At 34.0% G+C, this 21,517-nt stretch overlaps 1 pseudogene; it reads right to left on the reverse strand.

Annotated features, from left to right (window-relative positions):
* Positions 1 to 20,427: 20,427 nt before the first annotated feature.
* On the reverse strand, positions 20,428 to 20,753 carry LOC107512232 (annotated as a pseudogene).
* Positions 20,754 to 21,517: the final 764 nt, after the last annotated feature.

Below are 21,517 nucleotides of genomic sequence, written 5' to 3' on the forward strand. Positions count from 1 at the left end.
TTAAAACATTTGGAGATGCATATATTCAGTGCACTAATTAGAAGCCAAATTAAATGTTCCTTTTTAACATTAAAAAAATTTTTAGTCCACACCATTTTGAAATATTTTTTTAAAATAGGACGTCATTTTGTGTAATCCTGAATATACACTATATTTCATTCAACCATAGCCTCAGAATTTTGAAACTGGGAGGAACCTCAGATCTCATAGGGTGCTATCTACTCATGATTTATGGGAAGAAACTGAGGTTCAAAGATGTTGTACAATTTGACCAAGGCCACATGGTTAATAAAATAATAATTATCTGGATATGTTATATAATTTACATTTACAAATGTAAAATCATACATGAATTTATAACTAACAAAACGAAAGCTTAAAGTGATAGCATGACTTCCAAAAAAACATGCAATTATTTAATGAAATATCTTGGGATCAAACCTAAATATATTTTTCTTTGTTAATGCATTATCTTCTAGAGTGTTTGGTTATGTCCAAACTTTATTAATTCATGTAATTAAGTAATAAGTCCAATCTTTTCTGAGTTCTAGACTTTTATCTCCAACTGTCTATTTGACATCTCCACTTAAAGTGTCAAAAACATTTTTTTAATATGTCTAAAATTTAACATGTCATGATTTTTTTTTCTATTCAGATTGTATTCTCAACCCCACTTCACAGTCTTATTCATCTCAGTTAATAGTACAATCATGACTCCCAACCCTATTCTTTAACCTAGAAACTTAGCAGTAATTAAATTCTCCCTTTTCCTTACACTTCACATTTAGAACATTTTAGAGGTTCTACCTCTAAAATATATCATCAACATGTTGTATTTTTCTATTGCCACTGTTACATGATCAATCCAGAATACTTTCAATTATCTTGCCTCTATTGCCATCTCATCACCGCCACCATGATATTCTTTTCACTCTGCACATAAAAAATTCAATTATTTGCTTAGGGAATATGTGAAACCATGTGACTCTGCAACCAAGTAACAATAAAATTATTTTATTACACTTAAAATTCAACTTCTTAGTATAGCCTATGAAGACTTACCTGCAGTTCATCTTTTAACACTTTCCCCCATCATTCATAATATTCTAAGAATTTCATCTTCTTTCAGTTTATTGAAGACTTAAAGACTTTCCTACTTTGGGCTTTTGTCATTTTCTTTTGACTGGGGTACTCTTCCTTTTATTTCTCTCATGGTTAAGGTAGAGGGGCTATCTTCTGTCATAGGTAATGTCTACTATGTTCCCAAATGATCCTAATTCCCTGATATTCATGGCCTTGTGTTATCACCTCCCCTTTGGTAACATTATTCTAACCAATAAGATATTTCAAATTAGAAGAATGTTACTTTCATCACTAGATTACAAAGATTCTTACTTCCATCTTGCTAGAAAACTCTACTCTTGCTGGCTCTGATAAAGCAAGTTGCCATGCTGTCAAATCTATGTGGCAAGGACCTGAGGTAGTCCAACAGCCATCTAACAAAACTCTCAGTCCCATAACATAGAAAGACCTGAATCTTGCCAACAACCACATAACTGAGTTTGAAAGAGAACCCTTCCCCAGTCAAGCTTTCAGATGTGAACTGAGCCCAGGCAGACATCTTAATTACAGTCTTGACAAAAACCCCAAAGCAGAAGATCAAGTTATGCTTGTACAAGACCCTGGATATAGAGAAACTGTGAGATAATAAATGTGTGTTATTTTAAGCCACCAAAGCAGAAATAAATACCTAATATATCTTCTTAGGAAAGATTTCACTAACTGCTCTAAAGTAGTTCACCCTGGATCTCAATTATTTATTGAGTTTTAATGTCACCTATTAAAAATTTGAATAGATATATCTACTTACCTCTTTGCGTACTTTATGTGGGCAGGATCATCTACACATTTGTGAGGTCTGCGAGGTTGAAATGAGATATGAATCACTGTATTATATATAATACAGCCTTTCTCTTTGTTTCTTTCTGGCCTGGAGTGCTTTTGAATTGAAGACTATGTGGTTATTAGGGCTTTACCATTTTTATTTCAAGAAATTGGAATTTTCCTTCATCTTCATCTTATTCTAATATGTGATCAGTCACCTGGAATAAATTTTTCCTTCAGTACCATGTTCCAAAGGGAAATATAGGCAAAGTTAGAGTTTGAAGTTATATGTACTTCATGATATTACCATACTATTTTTTTTCCATTGTCTATACAAACGAGGTAAGGTAGCATAGTGCTATTTGACCAAACTCATCAACATAGATAGTACTGTCTATCTGGTTAATTCATGCCTCAACAATTGCCTGTTTCTGATTTGCAGAGAATTATTTTTTACTTGGTTAATCAAGTCATTGTTTTACTTTTTAACTCCACTTTGCTCTTGTAGACAGAATCAGAAATCAAAAGAGCTAAACACATCTTGAACCCTTCAGGTAGTTCAGAGGGCTTCCGCTTGCATGCTACTCCACAGAATATTAATTCTTCTTCTTTTGGGAATACTTGCAACTTAAGTGTCTTAATAGTTCATGTGAAGCAGCTGTCAAGATTGTCTGATTCTACATTTTTAAAGCACAGTATAATTGTCATAATGCATTTAAGTCTTTGTTCAAAATTATTTTAAATGATTGCAAGGAGATTTATAGCCCTGAAGCTCAATGGAAGATGCTGAATTATTTGATTTATTTCTTTTGTTTATAGTTTTTCCAAAAATCTGTCTTTCCATTGTAGTCTAATGACTGTTGATAATTCTCATGGACCTCTGTTTGACCTATCTGTTGTTTATATATATATAAACAACATATATATATATAATAGATAATAGATATATTTTTATCTTTTTACATTTTTATTTCCCCATATATTTTTTTAAATGACAATCTCAATATGTCAACAGCTTAATTAGACCAAAACTATTTAATATATGCTTTCATCAGGAGAGAAAATATTACGACTGTATTTGTGTTTTGATTTTATAAGAGAATCACTGAAAAACAATACTGCAGAGTATTGTTAACTACTTTAAAGTCATTGTCATTAGTATTTGATATAACTAAATTGTAAGCCTGAATTTCTTTATTGTCAGAATTCACCTAGCATGTTAAAAAGGAACAGGTAACAATTTAATATATAGTTGACTTTTGAATAATATTGGGGCTAAGGATGCCAATCCCTATGCAGTCAAAAATCCACATACAACTTTTGACTTCTCCAAAATTTAACTACTAATAGCCTATGGTTGACTGGAAGCCTTTCTAGTAACATCAACAGTCGGTTAAAATACTTTGTATGTTGTATGTATTAATACTGTATTCTTACAATAGCATAAGCTGGAGAAAAGAAAATGTTATTAAAATCACAAGAAAGAAAAAAGTACGTTTACAGTATTTATTTAAAAAATCTGTGTATAAATGAACCTGTGCATATCAAACCTGTGTTGTCAAAGAGTCAACTATAATTCATTTTTGCCAGTTTTTCTTCCTTGCATTTTGATGAAGCAAATCATTCATGTTCAGCTGAGAAAAATAAAAATATAATTTCCATTTATTAAGAAAAAAATTTATATAGCTTGTAGATTAAATTATTACTTACATTAATAAGATGATGTAGTTAATTTCCACCAATAAGAGTGAAGAGGAAATTTGTGTCAACTCTGAATTACTCTGTGTCACAACCTTTTGTGTACAATAAGATCTCTCTGATGTACACAATGTTAAAAGAGGTCCAGGAGACACACTTGCAGAGGCCTCTTTGATGTATGGATAGTTTGGATAGTGATCAAACATTTCCAGCACATTTGAATGCTTTGTCATCAATCAAAAAATGAAGCAAAGAATTGAAACCTAAAATTTACCAGTTGGGTTAAAATAATTTAAAAAATGATTTTGCCTGGCATAATCATTTAGTTGATCCTGAGAGTTTTTTAAAAATTAATTTAGTCTTTTGGGGGCGGGTATTTAAACTATATCTTTTATTTTTTTGCTTAATATCAGACATAGTCAAAGGTGGGTGTGAGAAATGACTTGCAGGTCATCCATGAGGACAGAGATTTTATAATACCCTTTGTCATGGGAAATGGGGTAAGAAACAGAATATTTTTCTTTTTGCCAGCTGAGATATTACTCCTCTATAATAAAATGTTAATAAAAATCATTAATTGTTGAGTTCATATTTTCCAGCACATTAAAAAAAAAAAAAAAAAAAAAAAAAACTTCTCTTCAAATAGCTTATAGCATGACCTCTCAAGAGCAAATTAGCAGCTTAGTATTCATTCAGAATTGCTAAAATGCTTATTATATATTAAAGTATGCCAAAATTTCACAATTTCCTGAAACCTTTACATGCTTGAAGGCTCACTCTACTTTTCCATATGGATTACATCTGAAAAAGGTGGCAAGCTTAAATTGTTATAGTTTTTTTTGGGGGGGGTGAATTTTAAAATAAATTAAATAAATTTGATTTCTTTGTTCATTTTACTGTAAAGTCAGGGTTTTTTCCTCTCTCTCTCTCTCTCTCTTTCTCTCTCTCTCTCTCTCTTTTATGTTCAGACTGAGGGAGATAAAAGACATGAGTAAGCAAACTCAAAGTGACCAATGTTTGATAAAAGTGTAATATTTTATTTTCACCTCTTGAAACTATTATTTTTTTTCTCATTTCATTAAAACAGGAATTGAAATCAATACACTCTTAATCAGACCCCCCCCCTTTTACTTTTCATAATTGATATGCAGTTTGTTATGGTGTCTTGATGTCCAGTCTTTCCAAGATGCCTTCCTCCCATTTTTCATTCTGAATTGTTTGAAAGTTAATGAAGCCCTCTGCATGGCTCCCATCTCCAGAAAACACTTCTATAAAACAGGCTTCAACCATGTGCTCTAATCTCCTTTGGTACAAATGGTCAGCAGGGCATACATTTTTGCCCTTATGCTTTATTTTTTGAACATTTTTATATAGCTTGAAAAGGCTAGACCCCCATGGAATCTTATCAAAACACTGCAGAGTGCTTGAATGCATCATATTATTGGTATTAATAAGATGAAAAATTAGTCACTGCAATAGACACTGGGAAATGTTTCAAATCACGGAGAGAGGCTTTCTTTAGGATAAAGCTGAAAGAAAATAAGACAGCAGGGAAATAGATCTGAGGAGGTTTTTAAAAGTATAAAGATCAAGCAAAGCTTTTGGTGAATTATAGTTTCTTATTGGACTAAATTAAATGTGTAGATTTTCATGGTGTGAGTGTAGAGATGATACATGTAAAGGCAATAAAAGACAGACATCCATGGGGCAATTAATTTGATAACTGAAGTAACTTTAAGCTAAGAATATAATTAATAAATCTAAGTGTGTTTTCCCTCTTTGAGTTTTTTTGGTTAATTCCCTTAACTATGCACTTGTTTATCTATTGATGTTCTGAACATAAGAAACCATGTGAGTAGATTTTTAACTACAAACTAATTACTATGTAAACAAAATAAAGATTTTTTAAAAATTACCAGGGATTTTTTACTTTAAAAATTGCTTTTGAAAGTGCTTCACTGAAACCTTATTTGTTTTTAGATTGATTATCTACATAGCCCAAATATATTTTAAACAGTTGCCAAATCTACTTTCTCTAGAAAAATAAAATTAAAAAGATTAATAACGATTCCTTTTCTTCAATGAGACTATAAAGTAATTGAAAGACAATTTGATGTATTTTATTTCTTCTATATGCTTGTCATAGTATGTGCATATATTAAATAAACTGTAATTGTTGAATGAATAGAGAACCTTCTGGAAAATAGATTGAACCTCTTTCTGTTGACCATAGACACATCTTATCTAATATTAATTAAAATTTTACTTCGCATAGTTACAAAGTCAAAATATTAATAAATTATAAACTACATATTGCTCAGATTGTAAGGTGCAAGATTGATAGCCATTATGATGTGAGAGTGAAATAGAAGAGAAAGGACAATTATACATCTGACGAACCTAGCAACAGACACAAACTGATTACTGACTTAATGAGCAATCTTCTCCTAAAGTCAAGAATAAATACAAAATAGAAATCTAAGAGTATCAAAAGAAAAAAAATGAACAAGAAGAAAAAAACAGATACCAGATCAGGAGTCTACTATATACTATTATATGCTTGCTATGCAGCCGTGGGAGAAATAAAGAAATGTGGAGAAAAATATACTGGGTCCTGAAATTGAATTCCAGTATCTACTGATGGGGAGAAAGAGTGGTGAGTAAATCTAAGGAATTATATGAGAAAGATTAATAAGGCTAAGAAGGAACACCGCATTCTAATGTGTGTGAAATTAATATAAGCATTCATGAATTGGGGAAGGAAAGAAAATTAAGCCCAAATCTTAAAGTGCAAATGAAAAATTTTATTTCTAAAGTCTGCAAAGAGGAATTTAAGAAAAAGTTACCCAGATTCTTATAAATTAGTCTTTACAAGTCACTCTATTCCCTGAGACAGCAGTAGGGCACAACATTTCTCTTCCTTCCATAATCTCCATTTCAGTTGCTGGCAGCAGCATCTACACTGGAATGCTCAGGACCATCGTTGAATTTGCCTTGACTTCATTCCTGTTCAAATGTGATTAGTCACAAGGGTATTACAAAGAGAGAATTTAGAAAAGTTTTGGTGGAAAATGTCAAACCTACCGCTTCTCATAGTAAGAATCACTATTCATCTATAGAATACACTTATTTTTATCTCGTTTGCTCTTCATAACCTTCAGTTGGGTTGGCATTATTAGTCTTATTTTGGAGATGAGGGAATTAAAACTCAAAGTGAATGGCTTGCTTTTCTGTGGTGACATAGCTAGTAAATAATATAACCAAGATTATAATCTAGATCAGTAATTCCAGGCTTGATATTATTTTTATTTATTTACACTTTGCTGATTATTGATAGAAATATTCAGTTATAGTCAATCAGGGACCAAAGCTGATGAAATAGCCATTATCTTGATCCTTGGCAGTCATCATATCAGATGGAAAAGAGAGCACTGGAAATATTTTCAGTGTGCATAAGTGTCTAAAATGTGCATTAAGGTCTAGGTACAGCTATAGCATCAATGTATGGGTATTGTCTAATTTGATTATCTGTAAAATCTACTACCAAATAGGTGAGGTTGAAAGCAAGTTTGGACATGAATTATGTCCAGGATAAGTATATCATATCAACTATTTGCATATTTCCCATCATTGCAAGGGACTAAATAACACCAATGTTAGAGGAGTTAATCTGAAATGGAAGTTCTCATTATGGATATATAAACCTTGAATTTCCGTAGCTTGATGGTTCTAGCTCCTACTGCAGAGGTGAATGCTGTCTCCTCACTGAGATGAGAGCTCTCGTATTAAACACAATCCACAATTACAGTGTAAGCAGCTTCCAGAGAACTGATTGGGACTTGGGGGTAGAAGAGTAGAAACAAAGCCTAGAGGTTATAACATTGTGATCCCTTTCCTGCTAACCCAAAGGAGTGTGTGTGTGTGTGTGTGTGTGTGTGTGTGTGTGTGTAGACTAAATAATTTAAGACTAGTAGATTGGTTAGCTTTTTACATGAGAAATGTCAAATAACCCTACAATAAATAAGTTATTTGGAAAGACTAATTCTGGTCAGTTTCTACTTATTATGTCAAAAGTAGTATAACCAATGTGACTCAATTTATGATAGATTTTATGTCCCATACAGCATTGACAACCTTGCACTGATAATAAAATTCTCTAGCTCAGAAGGAATTTATATTACTTCCACAAATTGTTAGATATCATTAATCAGATGTTCACACTGAACCACAAGATTTCCAGGAAATAAAATACTATTAAGTGCTATGAAGTGGAGAAACCTTGGAATAATGATTATAACACACTTACAATCATTTCACTGTCTGAAATTCAGACTGAGTCATAACTATCCGTGAACACAATTTTGTAGTGGCAAACATAATTTTAAAAGCTAGGTTATTTGCCTTTTTTCCCCTCATTTTATGTTGGAAATTGTTAGATTTCTGATTCCTCCTCTCTTGGTTTGTGCTTACATGATCCCTATTTGCAACTTTTTCTTCTGAGATAAAATTCTTCTATAACTTTCCTAGGCCAGAATAACTGCTCAGCAATCACTGCTGATATCCACCATCCCAATTTTTTCCTAATCTATTTGTTTCCTGGTCTGATAATGCACAGAATTTCCAAGTTGAGTTTTTACCGTATTGTTACTTCATGTGAGAACAAACACCAACAAAAGTATTCTGAGAATTTCCGGCAGGAGAGTTGGTGGAAGGGAAAGCCAGGAAGCATACAGTGTGTCATGATTATACAGCTCTCATAGGGAGGTCTCAAAATTCTTTGACAAGCAGAGCAAATGAAACTCTTGAATTCTGCCATTTCAGTTACTGTACTATTTTGCTGTACCCAGGAAGTAAAACTCCTCACAAAGAAATGAATTTCATGTATAAGCTGGAGCAATAGGTCAAATCTGAATGCCTGCCAGAGAAATTATTGATAGTTTCTCACCTTTCTTTCAGTCAATAAGGTATCCTAGGCTTTGTAGAGAATCAACATTGGTTCTCTTTATCTGTACATGAATCGCCAAGCATTGAATTAGGTAACTGACTCGAATTATGTGCAGTCTTTCCTAATTGCATAAATTGAGTCACTCATATTGTTTATCAAACGCATCTCTAACCTTAGTACTTAAAATTAATATAATTGGAGAGATGAGTGTAAAGAGGTTTTTCAACTCATGCATTGAAAATAAGATAACTTCTATTATTGGCTTTCTAGCATAGCTCTGTCCAGTAGAAATATAAGGTGAACAACTTATATAATTTTCTAAGTTTTAATAACCACATTGATAGACTTTAAAAGGAAATGCAACTTAATTTTAACTATATATTTTATTTAACCTACCCGTGGGAACACGGATAAAAAGTAAAAATAGCAATAGGTAGATTGTGGCAAATAAGCCCATGAATTCAGGTTTTTTTTGGATAAGAGGGGAAGTAAGGGACCAAGACAGAGGATAGGTCTAGTGTCTATCTATCTCAAACACTTGCTCTAAGCATCTGTCCTGTACCAGTCCCTTTGCTTATTTTAAGAAGAAAATTGAGTGTTGACTAAGAAACGGGGGAGCCCGGAGATGACACTAGGACTCCCTTCTCCTTCAGGAGAGCCCCTGCAGCCTCGCTCTCCCTCCCAGCGATCTTCCACCACCCGCGGGTGTGGGTCCAGCCCCAGCCCGATTTGCAACTTTGCCCCTCCTACCAGCCTCAATGTGGCTCCTTTATATTATCAGGTGCAGGTGTTATTATTAGCTGGACTTCAGGTGATTCTCCATGTTGATTAATTTATAAGTTTATTGTAATTTCAATGTGGACATTTTTTGCACACCGTCCTCCCACGATGCTTCCCTACACTGAGAAGTAGCCTCACCTTGAACATCAATACTAAGCCCAGAACCATGGCTTTTAAGCAAGTTCTCTGCTGGTTGTTCAATTCTTCTTTTAGTTTGTCTCTAATTCTATTAAAATATGTTATCTAGACTCAGTGATGAGGTCTTGTTACTTCCCTCTTTTTTGTTGCTTTTGATGTTACAATCTATAAATTGTATTTCTATAATTTTATTTTTTAAAAAATCATTAGAAGGTAAGTTTCTTGAAAACATTTTGTCTATTTTTTTTGTCACTGTTGAATTTCCCACTGATTAAAAAAGTACTGACACATAGTAACAGGTAAATAAACATGAATATATTTGTAAATTGAAGCTGCAATCCTTTCAGTAAACATTTATGGAACACTTGCTATGTGCTGGCACTGCGACAGCATATATGAAGTATGTTGACTTTTTTGCCCATGAAGATTAAGGCAAGTCATAACTATAGCTGGTAAGAAACACGCTTTCTCAAATGATCAGGACTTCTACTAGAACAGCAAAGTTCAACATAAGATAAGAAAGAGAAATAAAAGCCATCTGAATTGGAAAAGAAGTAAAACTTGTTATTTGCTGAAGACATGATACTATATATAGAGAACCCTAAAGTGTCCACCACAAAACTGTTAGAATCGATCAATGAATACAGTAAAGTAGCAGGTTACAAAATTAATATTCAGAAGTCAGTGGCTTTTTTATACACTGATGATGAACTTTAAGAAAGAGAAATTAAGAAAACAATCTCATTTACAATTGCATTGAAAGCAATAAAATACCTGATCAAGGAGGTAAAAGATCTGTTTTCAGAAAATTATGTCATTGAAAAAAAGAAATGGAAGAAGATACAAATAAATGAAAGCATATACCAGGTTCATGAGTAGGAAGAATCAACATTGTTAAAATAGTCATACTACCCAAAGCAATCTACAGATTCAATGTAATCCCTATTAAAATGCCAATGGCATTTTTCAAAGAGCTAGAATAAATAATCCTAAAATTTATATGGAGCCATAAAAAACCCTGAACAACCATGGCAATCTTAAGAAATAAGAACAAAGTAAGAGTTATCACACTACCTGATATCAAACTATACTACAAAGCTACAGTAATCAAAACAGCATGATACTGGCATAAAAACAGATACATTGATCAATGGAATAGAGAGCCCGGAAATAATCCACACCTATATGCTCACTTAATATGTAACAAAGGAAGTAAGAATATATAATGGGGTAAAGACAGTCTCTTCAATAAATGGTGTTGAGAAAATTAGACAGATACATGCAAAAAAGAGAAACTGACTCACAAATACAGTGGACAGTTTGGTGGTGGACAGAGGGGAGGGCTTTTGGGAGGCTGCAAGATTGGAGTTAAGAGTTAAAGAAGTACAAATTAGAGGAAGATAGTTGGTCATGGGGATGGGGAGCACGTTTGCATTAATATAATGGCTAGATGGAGGGGAGGAGGCAATTGGGGGAATTGTTTTATGAACTTTATAGATGTCTAATCAATGTACTATATACTTGAAACTAATTTAAATAAATAAATTTTAAAAAATACAGAAATACAAAAATATATCATCTGGTGAGTAAAATAGTTTGTGCTTTAGATGGATTTTCTCATTATTTTCTCTTGTAATGATTTTCATGATTCTGCTATCATCTATTACCTATCACTCTCTGGCTGTCTGGGATCTTTTACTGAAACACCACACAGGAGCTTGCCTTCTTAAAAAGGACCAAAAGTTCTTATTGTTTTTCAAGTAGAAGAATATTTTGATGTTTCTTGGCCTCTGATTTTCTTGAACTTTTGTTCAGCCCCTACTCATAATTCAGTGCCAAGTTCAATTGACCCCTGGGCTATGAATGTTCTCCTGACTCCCATTGTCAGTTACTTATTCTTCATTTCTTGTTCACAAAAATTTTGTGTAGGTCTCTTTTGTGTCATTTCTTTTGGACTCACATTATATGTTAAATTTTCTCCATTAAACCTTTATTTTGTGGATGATATAAACAGACCACATACTAAATCTGATAAACTCTGTGGAGGCCAGCATGGCAGGCTTTACAAAATTGAAGACCAAAATTAACAACATAGAATGGTCTGAACATAAAAATTGCTAACTAAAAGCAGGTCATGGTGGATATTCACATCCTGGGCCTTTAGTTTTCTTGGTAAAGATCAGCCTTTACGTTAAGTAAGCTTGTTTATTGTCTTTTTGCATCTAACATAACATACTCTTGGAATGTCAAAGTAATCCCTTTTTTTCTAAGACTACTCATGGCACAGCCCACTGCACCAGACCTTGAGACTTCTGAGCCCCTCATGGTTATCTTGTCCCCCACATACAATCTCTATGTGCTGTAAATGTGAAATAGTAATTCTCTTGTACTCATCACTAGAGAAGAAGTAAGTGTTCCCTGTTTTACTTTTTATCCAGTCACAAAGATTTCTCCAGTCTGTTTTTTCTGCTCTCCTAATCTACTATAAATTAACCCTCCTTATGTCTCCTCCATTGATGCTAATGTACAAAATAAGTTGCAAAACTGTCATTCTCTGGAGCATTTTCTTAATCTGTTGAGATTTTGCTTCACAGCAATTGTCATCAGTTTGGCTCAAGTAACCTCATTAAAATTCTCTACAAGTTTGGACGTTTCTTAGTCGACACTCAATTTTCTTCTTAAAATAAGCAAAAGGACTGGTACAGGACAGATGCTTAGAGCAAGTGTTTGAGATAGACACTAGACCTATCCTCTGTCTTGGTCCCTTATTTTCCCTCTTATCCAAAAAAACCTGAATTCATGGGCTTATTTGCCACAATCTACCTATTGTTATTTTTACTTTTTATCCGTGTTCCCACGGGTAGGTTGAAAAGGGTTGCTAGAATAGGGAGTTGACATCAGATTATGGGGAAACACCAGGAGATAAAGTGAGCTTTCTCATACTACATATTTCAATATTCTCTCTCCACCTCTACTGTCCCGACCCGCGGGACTTGTTATTTGGTGGGGGTGAGGGAGACCCAGCCTGTAAAGAAAAACGGGCAGAGAAAAAGGAGCGGAGGCAAGACAGTGTTCTGATCAAGCCTCAAATTTTATTTTTGGATAACAAACATATTTATACGGCAAGAACAAAGGGGGGCAGGCAAAGGGTACCTGTTGCAATATGATTGGTCTTCAGCTGGTGGTGTGAGGAGCGGTAAGGACAGGGGGAAGTACGAGGTGGGGGGGAGAGCAGAAGACTATCAGCACCTTTGGTGGTCAGCCAGCTTCTCGGAAAGACTTGTTTATCATGGGTTTGGTTCTCACAGCCTGAGGGCTTGAGAAACCAAGGGCGCAGCTCCCAACACTCTACTGTGTTATGAGCATCAATGTTTCATAGGCTGAGTGGTTTTCCAATACTAATTCAGGAAGAATGTAAACTATTGATTACAATCTGAATACAAATAAAGGACCATGTCTCACCCAGCTTTGAAGGTAGCATTACTCAACACCTTGATGAGGCATAAAATACACAAATACTTTTATAAAGCTTTATTGTAATCCAGTCTTTTGTCTACACATCTGAGAACCTGTTTGAATACAATTCAAACTACAAGACACTAAGAGAAGTTGTAGTCACTGCCTGTGTAATTGTTTTATCAGTAGCTATGACATGTTGTATTTTCTGACCTCTCAAATTAGCTTCTTTCCAGGACTCAGGAAGTTTATGTCTGTAGCTATAAGATTTTACCATAGTTAATAACACAGGTTTACTACCAAAATATAGGCTTCTGTTTATCTAAGCATAATACAGGTAGAGATGGGATAAATAATGATTCAGTCATTCTTTAGTTAAGTATTTCAAAATTACTGAAAGATAAATTTTAATATATAATTTATCTAGAGACAAAGGTTACAAATAAAGAAAAAGTATATAATCTGATCTGACAAAAGCCTAATAGTATATATTTCTCATATTATATCTCAGTTTCAGTTTCTGTCATTTTGCTTTCCTTTTTTCCTTTTCCTTTTTTTTTTCTTTCATCAAATAAAGAGGTGTCTCATTAAATTTACAGAAGCCATACTGAGCACTTTCTATAGTTAGCTAGTCCTCAACACTAAGATTTCAATTTCCTGGGTACAGATGGAAGATGTAGACATCGGTAAGATTTATTATGCAGTGGGAGCAACAGAAACAAGAAATGAATATCATGTCTTCCTTTCTAGTCAAGTGAACTTAAGAAAGTGCAAGTGTCTGTTCTGTAAATTGAGGATAATAAGTTTCCCTTAGAAATGTTTTTAAGATTAAAATTAGATAATGCATATAAATCCTTTTATGTAATTGGTGATAGAGAAATACTCATTCTTTACTTACCCCACTTTTACATTCTCTTAAGAATTTAAAAATATTAGCTCATGGATTCTCTTTCTGTCCAACAATGAAAAACTAAGGCATTTTTCTTAAATTGTGTTTCAATGTATCCTTCCTTATATCCAAGGAAAACAAAGGTCACAGCCAAGACTTTGTTGATATAAAACATACCAGTAATTAGGGGCTTCTAATTACTCCATGTGTTTTTATATCTCAAAATACATTTTTCTTTTAACAGGTTCCCTCTGGAGAAAACACCTTAAGGTTAAGCAATTAACCCAATAATGTAAATTCTAGACAATTGCCTCTTCAACTCTTTCTGTTGGGGGCAATATAAATCCGATGTTGTCCCAGTAGTATAGAGGGGTACCTCAGTCCTTTTTACTGATGCAGTAAAGAATTACAGATCATCAAAGATTAAGAAAAGTAAGATTTATTGAAGTACATTTCAAAAGAGAAATGGGCTACACTAGAGAGGGCTGTAGCCTCATAGAGGTGGGGAGGTTTGTCTTATATATATGGGCAATGATGGGAGGTTACAAGAGTGTACTAACTGAATGGTACATGAGATCATTTTGATTGATGGTGGCTGCAATATAAACTATTGTCAACTGTGCATGTTCTTACCCAGAATTCAGTCTGCTGAATTCATGAACTTCCAGGCATCTGTATGATATTATAATGATGGTATAATGAAGCTGAGGTAAAAGAAGTCAGAGTACTCCTTTCTGTACAAGCATTTGTGTCTGGCCTAAACAGTTATTTATTTATTTGTTTGTTTATACTCCAGGATATAGGGATATTGTTAATTGGGAAAAAAAAAAATTCTGGGACGTCCTAGGTGCCTGCCTTTTGGTTGGGGCATCGTTCTTGTCATTCCTGTGGTTACAGAGCTAGGTCTTTGCTCCCATCACTTAGGGCTACCTAACTACCTACCAAACTAGATTATGGAGAGAATAAGTCATACCATGTATTTTTGTATTCACTCAGACTTTAGCATTTACCACTCAGGAGAACATCCAGAAGGTTTTCCCTAAAGTAAGTAGTGAATGAGAAAATGATAAATGTTTACTAAGTTCAGTAAAAAGGCAAGTATTTAAAAATATGAATTATTCCAGGGAGATATATAGATTCAACAAACTGTCGGAGAGAAAAAGTGTTTTTCCTTCATTCTCGTGGCGTCCCCATCAGAATCTACAAATTAAACTAACAAAGATATTAACAGAAGTGGGCCATATAAATTTTATTGAATTTTTACATGTAGATGAGTTTTTTCACAAGATGATAAAGACCCCAAAGAGCAAAAAGCTTTTCTACCTTTTAGACACAGAAATAATACATTTGTGAGGAATCGATGAGCAAGAAGGGTTTGGGTCAAGATTAGTAAATGGTGAAGAAGTAACTAGGAAGTTAAGTGTTAATTTAACAAAGTTTGTTTATACGGCTTTCTTTTTTCTTTTTCTTTTTCTTTTCTTTTTTTTTTTTTTTTTTTTTTTTACCCTCAATTTCCAGTCTCAGGTAATCTTGGTGCAGGAAAGGTAAAATTCACATGGAGTTTTATGATCTATTTCAGGAAAGATGGTGAGGTTGGGACAAGATCACCACGACCTTCTTGTTTTTGCTGTTTCCACAACTCCTTCAGTTTAAGATATTTAATATATTTTGAGATAACATGTCTTCAGTCCCATCAAATATTTTAACAAGATCCAAGATACATTTTGCAAATAATTAGTTGTTTATTTTTTGTGTGTATTTTATCTCAAGAAAATACTTTATAATTTTTATTTGGGCAGTACTGTAGTTTTCTGCTTTCTCTCTTGAGGAATCTCTGTCTCCTGCTAAAAACCAGTTGTTTATCTCTGTTTATCCTACACTTTCCTGATCTTCCCTGAATGGTAGGCAGTAACAGGAAAGGTTGCCTTGCATTCTAACTTTCACTTATGTTTAGCAGTTTCTTGGTTATATTAGATCTAAGCAGCTCTGCCTATCTTAGTAGTAATTACTTGACTTGATGAAATTGCCCATATCTCACTTTCGAACATCCTTCCTTGGGGGGAGAGGAGTTTACTATTCACATAATTTATACTTTGTTCTAATAGCCAAAAAATACAGTGATAAATATATGTTCCCTTAAAAACATTTATGAGAAAACTTAAAAAATCTGTGTGGTAATATTTTTATTTATTTATGAAAAGTGTCTGTTATCACTTTACAAGTTTTAAAATCATCTTGGCTCAGAATAGATAAATAGATTAAAATAAAGTCTGCAAATCAGTACATGGTAGCATTTTTGGAGTGTGTCTCCATACAGCCTCAATTTCCAGTCATGTTTCTGATTCAGATCTGGCTGGAAAAATATTATACCTGAGAAGGAAGGTAGAGAAACATTTTGTTTCTCCTGCTTCATTGTTTTAACCATCTAACTCGTGACCCTCTAGGGGGACACTATACCAAAGTCATTGGCACTATACCAAAGTTCAAAGTACAACATAAAATCCTGAGTGACCATTCATGTAAAGCCTACTGAAACAGCACTGACCACCTTAAAAATAAGATTGCTATTATCAGAAATACAATGAGGAAGAAGAAATTCTGTCAATAGTTAACATCCACAGGACAATTTTTAACATTTAGAAAAAAGACTGAGAATTTCCTCATTACTATCATGGAACAATTAGAGTCCAGACTAGAATGACAGAAGCCAATTATAGATACAAAATAACTGGGGAATGATGTCAATTTTGGAATATAATAACTGGCAGAAACAAAATAGCCAACTAAAGAAAAACATTATAGGAATAAACAGTTGTACTTAAACTAATCAGGGAGCCTAACGTATATACTCAGGACTTAATTATTAAATGTTTATATATGATAGCATATGATAGGGTTTGGGACATGTGACCTTAAAATATGGTACATTGTCATACTGAATATTTAAAGTTGAAGGAAATTGTGAAATTACATGTATAGGAAGGATTTTCTGACCTTTTTTTTGAAACAGGTCATGAGACATGCATGTGACAGGGCCCTTCCTATCCTTGGGGAAAGAAACATCCTTATCTCTGAAGACTAAGGGAAACCAAAAAGAATCTGAACGAACAGGCCTTGCTAAGTTTACCCTATTTTAACATACTTACCTTGTATCATTTGTCCTACCATGTCTTTCCATAACTTTCAATTCTATATTAAATCTAAATATTCAGGTTTAACTGCTTCTTTGGGTCTTTCATTATGAAAATTCCTTTGTTACGTAAAACTTCTATTAAAAGAATTTTGTATACTTGTTGTTGTTGCTAATCTGTGTTTTGTTACAAGGGTATGTGTCAAGAACTTAAAAGGAGAGAGGAAAATAAATATTTCCTTTCTTACATATAAATAACTTTCATGGGAAGTCTCATTTAATCCACTCAGAACCACCATATGAGGTAATTATTCTCATTTACCAATGAGGAAACAATTCAGAAATCTCTTCAACGTGTCCATGCGCTCTTAACCTTCAGAAGCTAACCTGGTATTTGAACTCAAGTGTGAATGGACTGCAGAGTCCTCATTCTTAATAGCCAATTTCATATCCTGGAATTGTCCTTTACCAAATTTGAGAGGTAAGATGTTTCTTAATTTTGTTGGGCCTCAATTTCTCAATTGTAATATAGGCATAATGGACTTCCCTTATTGTTTTAATATCAAGTTAATGGGAATATAAAATGGTGTAGCTGCTAAAGAAAATTGTATAGTGTTTCCTCAAAGCAATTCAAAATAGAATTACAGCATGATTAGACAATTGCATTTCTATACTCAAAGGAATTGAGAATAGGGTCTTAAAAAGATATCTGTACACTCATGTTCATAATGTAGGAGAGGAAAAATAAATTCTTAAATGTTTGTTGAAAGTGTATACATGAAAAGCCAACATACTGTTAGTAAGTAAAACTCTTTTAACAAATTATATATAAGGTACCTGAAAGAATGAAATGACTTTACGTATACTGTGACTTTAAATTATACATATTCCTATTCTAAACCACAGTGATATAGAAAACTAATCCCTGAGAACATAAAGTAATTTCCGTACTTACATATTTTTTTCCTAATACAGTACTGTCACAGCCAAAGTTGCTTACAAATGTCCTCATGCAATTAAAAAAAAAAGTTTTATTCAAACTTATTGGTTACATTGTGAAGATATAATATTGTAAGAAAGAAGTCCAGTATGATTGTTCTTTTTTTCAGTTTCATAAAAACGATTTCTCAGAGACTGATATCTTCAGGATGTAGTTCAATACAGGGCAAATGTTTATAGCTGAGATATAAACCTCTTGAAACATGGAAGTGGTGGCAAAGTGTTAACCGTGAGTAGCACCATTATAATCAATTATAGCAATAAGTGATGGACTTAATACTTAGAAATATTTGATAATACACATCTGGAATAAAGATTTTCTCATTTTATTTCATCTCCCAATTGCAGCCTTATCATAGAGACAGAAAAATTAGATAGATAAAACTATACTTATGAGCAAGATATATTTGCCAAAATATGAGTAAAAATTTTAAGTCTATCTATTTGCTCTTAAAATCATTTATGATAATATTTTTAAAGCATGCATTAGAATTGGCATATGTGACATTAAAATGAACACTACTTATTTTGCTTCAGGAAAACTCATTTTCCCATTGAAAATTTGGGATGAAATTGACTTATGTTTTGGAAAATTTTTCAGACAAATAGATTGTGAGAGAATTAGAAACTTTATGTTGACAGGTATTTTCTTCTTCATGTAGGAAAAATTAAGTTTCATAGTATTTTAAGCTATTTCAGGAAAATTTTATGCAAAATAAAACCTTTGAAACTTTAGGTTTTTATTTTTTTTAGTTAATTTTTAATTGTTCTTTAGATTCAACCATAAAATACTTAAGGTTATCAATTCACTATTAGTTGTTGTGGTGCAATCAAATTTAAGACCCACAGAGCCAATTGAGATTAATTATGAGTCTTTATTAGCCTGCGGGCGACTGATTCTCCCCATTAGAGAATCAGCCCCAAACCTCTAGAAGGAATAGCTTTAAAAAGCCCCCAAACCCCCTCCAGCAAGCAAGCAGGTTTACAGAAGCAGAGGCTGGTCATTAACACATCTTTACACAGGATAACTATACCTTTAACATTAGCATATCTTTGCACAGAATATCTCCTAGAACTATACCCTGTTTAACATTAAACAATGGAAGCAGAAGTTGGCCATTTGAAAATTTTCCACCTTTAACTTCAGTAAGTTTCCCCGCCTTCCCCCTTCAAGAGGCATGTAGGAGACTTTAATGGCTCCTTATCTTCAACCTACTTACATACTGTCGTTGCTCCTGGCCCTATAAATGGCATATGTAGCTAAAAAGCTCACCTTGCTCTTTGGATCCTGGAAAATAGCTTCAATCTAGAAATATCTGATGAATATAATAGTGAATTATCCTAGAGCTCTTACATCTAATGAGTTTTTGTTATTACTTCACTATAAGTATATATGATGGAGTAAGGTCTAGATGAGAGAAGAATGTATAGCATTTACTTTATATTGAGGAGGTAATGTTGATGCAGGACAGGACAAATTTTCACAAGTTGGTGGGGAGAGATCAAGCCTTGCACCAAGAGAAGAAGAGGGGCCTTTGGCAAAGAACGTAGAAAAACAACAAACACGCCAAAAGTTAGAGTCAAAAGAAAAGTTTATTAGAAATGGAGTAATACTCCACAGACAGAGTGAGTCTCCTCTCAGAGACAGAGAGTGAGAGGGACACTGAGAGAGACAGTGAAAGACAGAGTACAGAAACTGAGAGAGACCCAGAGAGACAGAAACAATAGAGATGAGAACAGTGAGAGAGACAGAGTAAAGGCACTGAGAGGTACAGTGAGTATTCAGGGAATTCAGTTTCTCTGTCATTCTTTAGTTCTCATTCCCTTTGTTATGGACATACAGCGAGGAAGGGGAAGAGAACAATGCACAAAAAAGTAAGAATATGTAGAATGAGAGGCCTACTGACAATTCCCAGACTTTAATCTATGAGTTCCCCACGGTTTTAGCCATAAGCAATGACTCTTGGTTCCTGTTTCCCCTTCACAGGTGTAGGGAATGGGTTGCTAGCTGTAAAAATCTCTCTTTAATCTGAAAGTGTCCTCCTGGCTTGGTTGCAGGACTGATCAGCACGTTGCAGTCTCCGAATGTGGCTTGATTAACATTTTAATTCTCTTGCTTCTTCCCTACATTAATGTCAACTTTTTTTCTTTTTTTAATGCCTTACATATTTATTACTGAACCAACTTGCTAGTGTAAATGCATATTACACAAAAAAGAAAATTATTTTTCCAATAATTTTCAATAAAACACTCTCAGCTCTCCAGATACTGTAGTGGAGCGGTCAAATTTGAAACACACGGAGCCAATTGAGATTAATTATGAGCCTTTATTGGCCAGCCCACAACTGACTCTCCCCACAAGAGAATCAGCCCCAGGCCTCTAGAAGAAACAGCATAAAAAGCCTCCAAACCCCCTCTAGCAGGCAAGCAGGTTTACAGAAGCAGAGGCTGGCCATTAACACATCTTTACACAGGATAACTACACCCTTAACCTTAGCATATCTTTGCACAGAATATCTCTTAGAACTACACCCTGTTTAATATTAAACAATGGAAGCAGAAGTTGGCCATTTGAAAATTTTCACCCTTAACAATACTAGTGATCTTCTCATTACTTTGGTAAGATCCAAGCAGCCTGCATGGAGCAGAAACGTGTGTGCCATCTTATGTGTGATTTCTTATAGATTCATCTTAGTTCTTCTCTAATGTCTCCTCTTAGAGTTGCACCTGATTTTGTTGCCAGTTTTCATCCAAATTCATTGAGAAATGGGCCGATTCTTCTTTTGTTTCTTGGCCAGGAACCGCTTGATCCTGAAAGTTTTGTGAGAAGACATGGCAAGTAAGATTCAACTGCACATACCACAATAACAGAGAAAGAACAACTTTTTTTTTTTAATGCTTATTACTCCATTATAAACAGAAATATGTGCAGGTATACCCAGGACTTTTTAATAATTAATTTAACCAGTCTTTTTGTTTGTTTTTCTTGAATTCTTCAACTCTGAGAAATAATTGTACATGTTTTTAATATCTGGAAATTGTATTATATAATATTGAGTTAGGAATTTAGATGAATGTGAATGTGGACATATTTAAAAAACAGCGTATCACTATATAAATGAGCTTTCTTACTAGTGCAGCCTCCTGTACTATCTCTGCTCTTCTATGTATATTTTTATCATAAAAATAGGACTATTTTGCTTCTATTGCACTAAAATAAACATTGCATATTTTAAATAAAATTGGTTTTATATTTTTGTTCGGTAGCTCATGGGTGCCATTACGCCAGCAGGAAGGTGGCTCAATACTTAAGATGGCCTACGGCTCATGACCAAAGTTACAGCAGAGACTTCCCCAGCGGCAAGATCAGCCAAACAGAGAAATCTTCGCCCTGTAACCTTACCGACATCCTGGGCCAAAACCTTTAAAAACCACGCCTATACTCCAAGCACGCGTGACTTCTCTGGCCCCTTTCCTCAGGACCAGTGAACCTCGCCCACAGACCCTAATAAAGCCTGTTTTATACTTCGCTTTGGCTCAATCTCACCCTCATTTTCGTCTCCTCTGGCCGATCGATTTTCTTGTATTTATTGATATT

Source organism: Rousettus aegyptiacus, unplaced genomic scaffold (assembly GCF_014176215.1).
Source record: "Rousettus aegyptiacus isolate mRouAeg1 unplaced genomic scaffold, mRouAeg1.p scaffold_m13_p_4, whole genome shotgun sequence".
Taxonomy (NCBI): domain Eukaryota; kingdom Metazoa; phylum Chordata; class Mammalia; order Chiroptera; family Pteropodidae; genus Rousettus; species Rousettus aegyptiacus.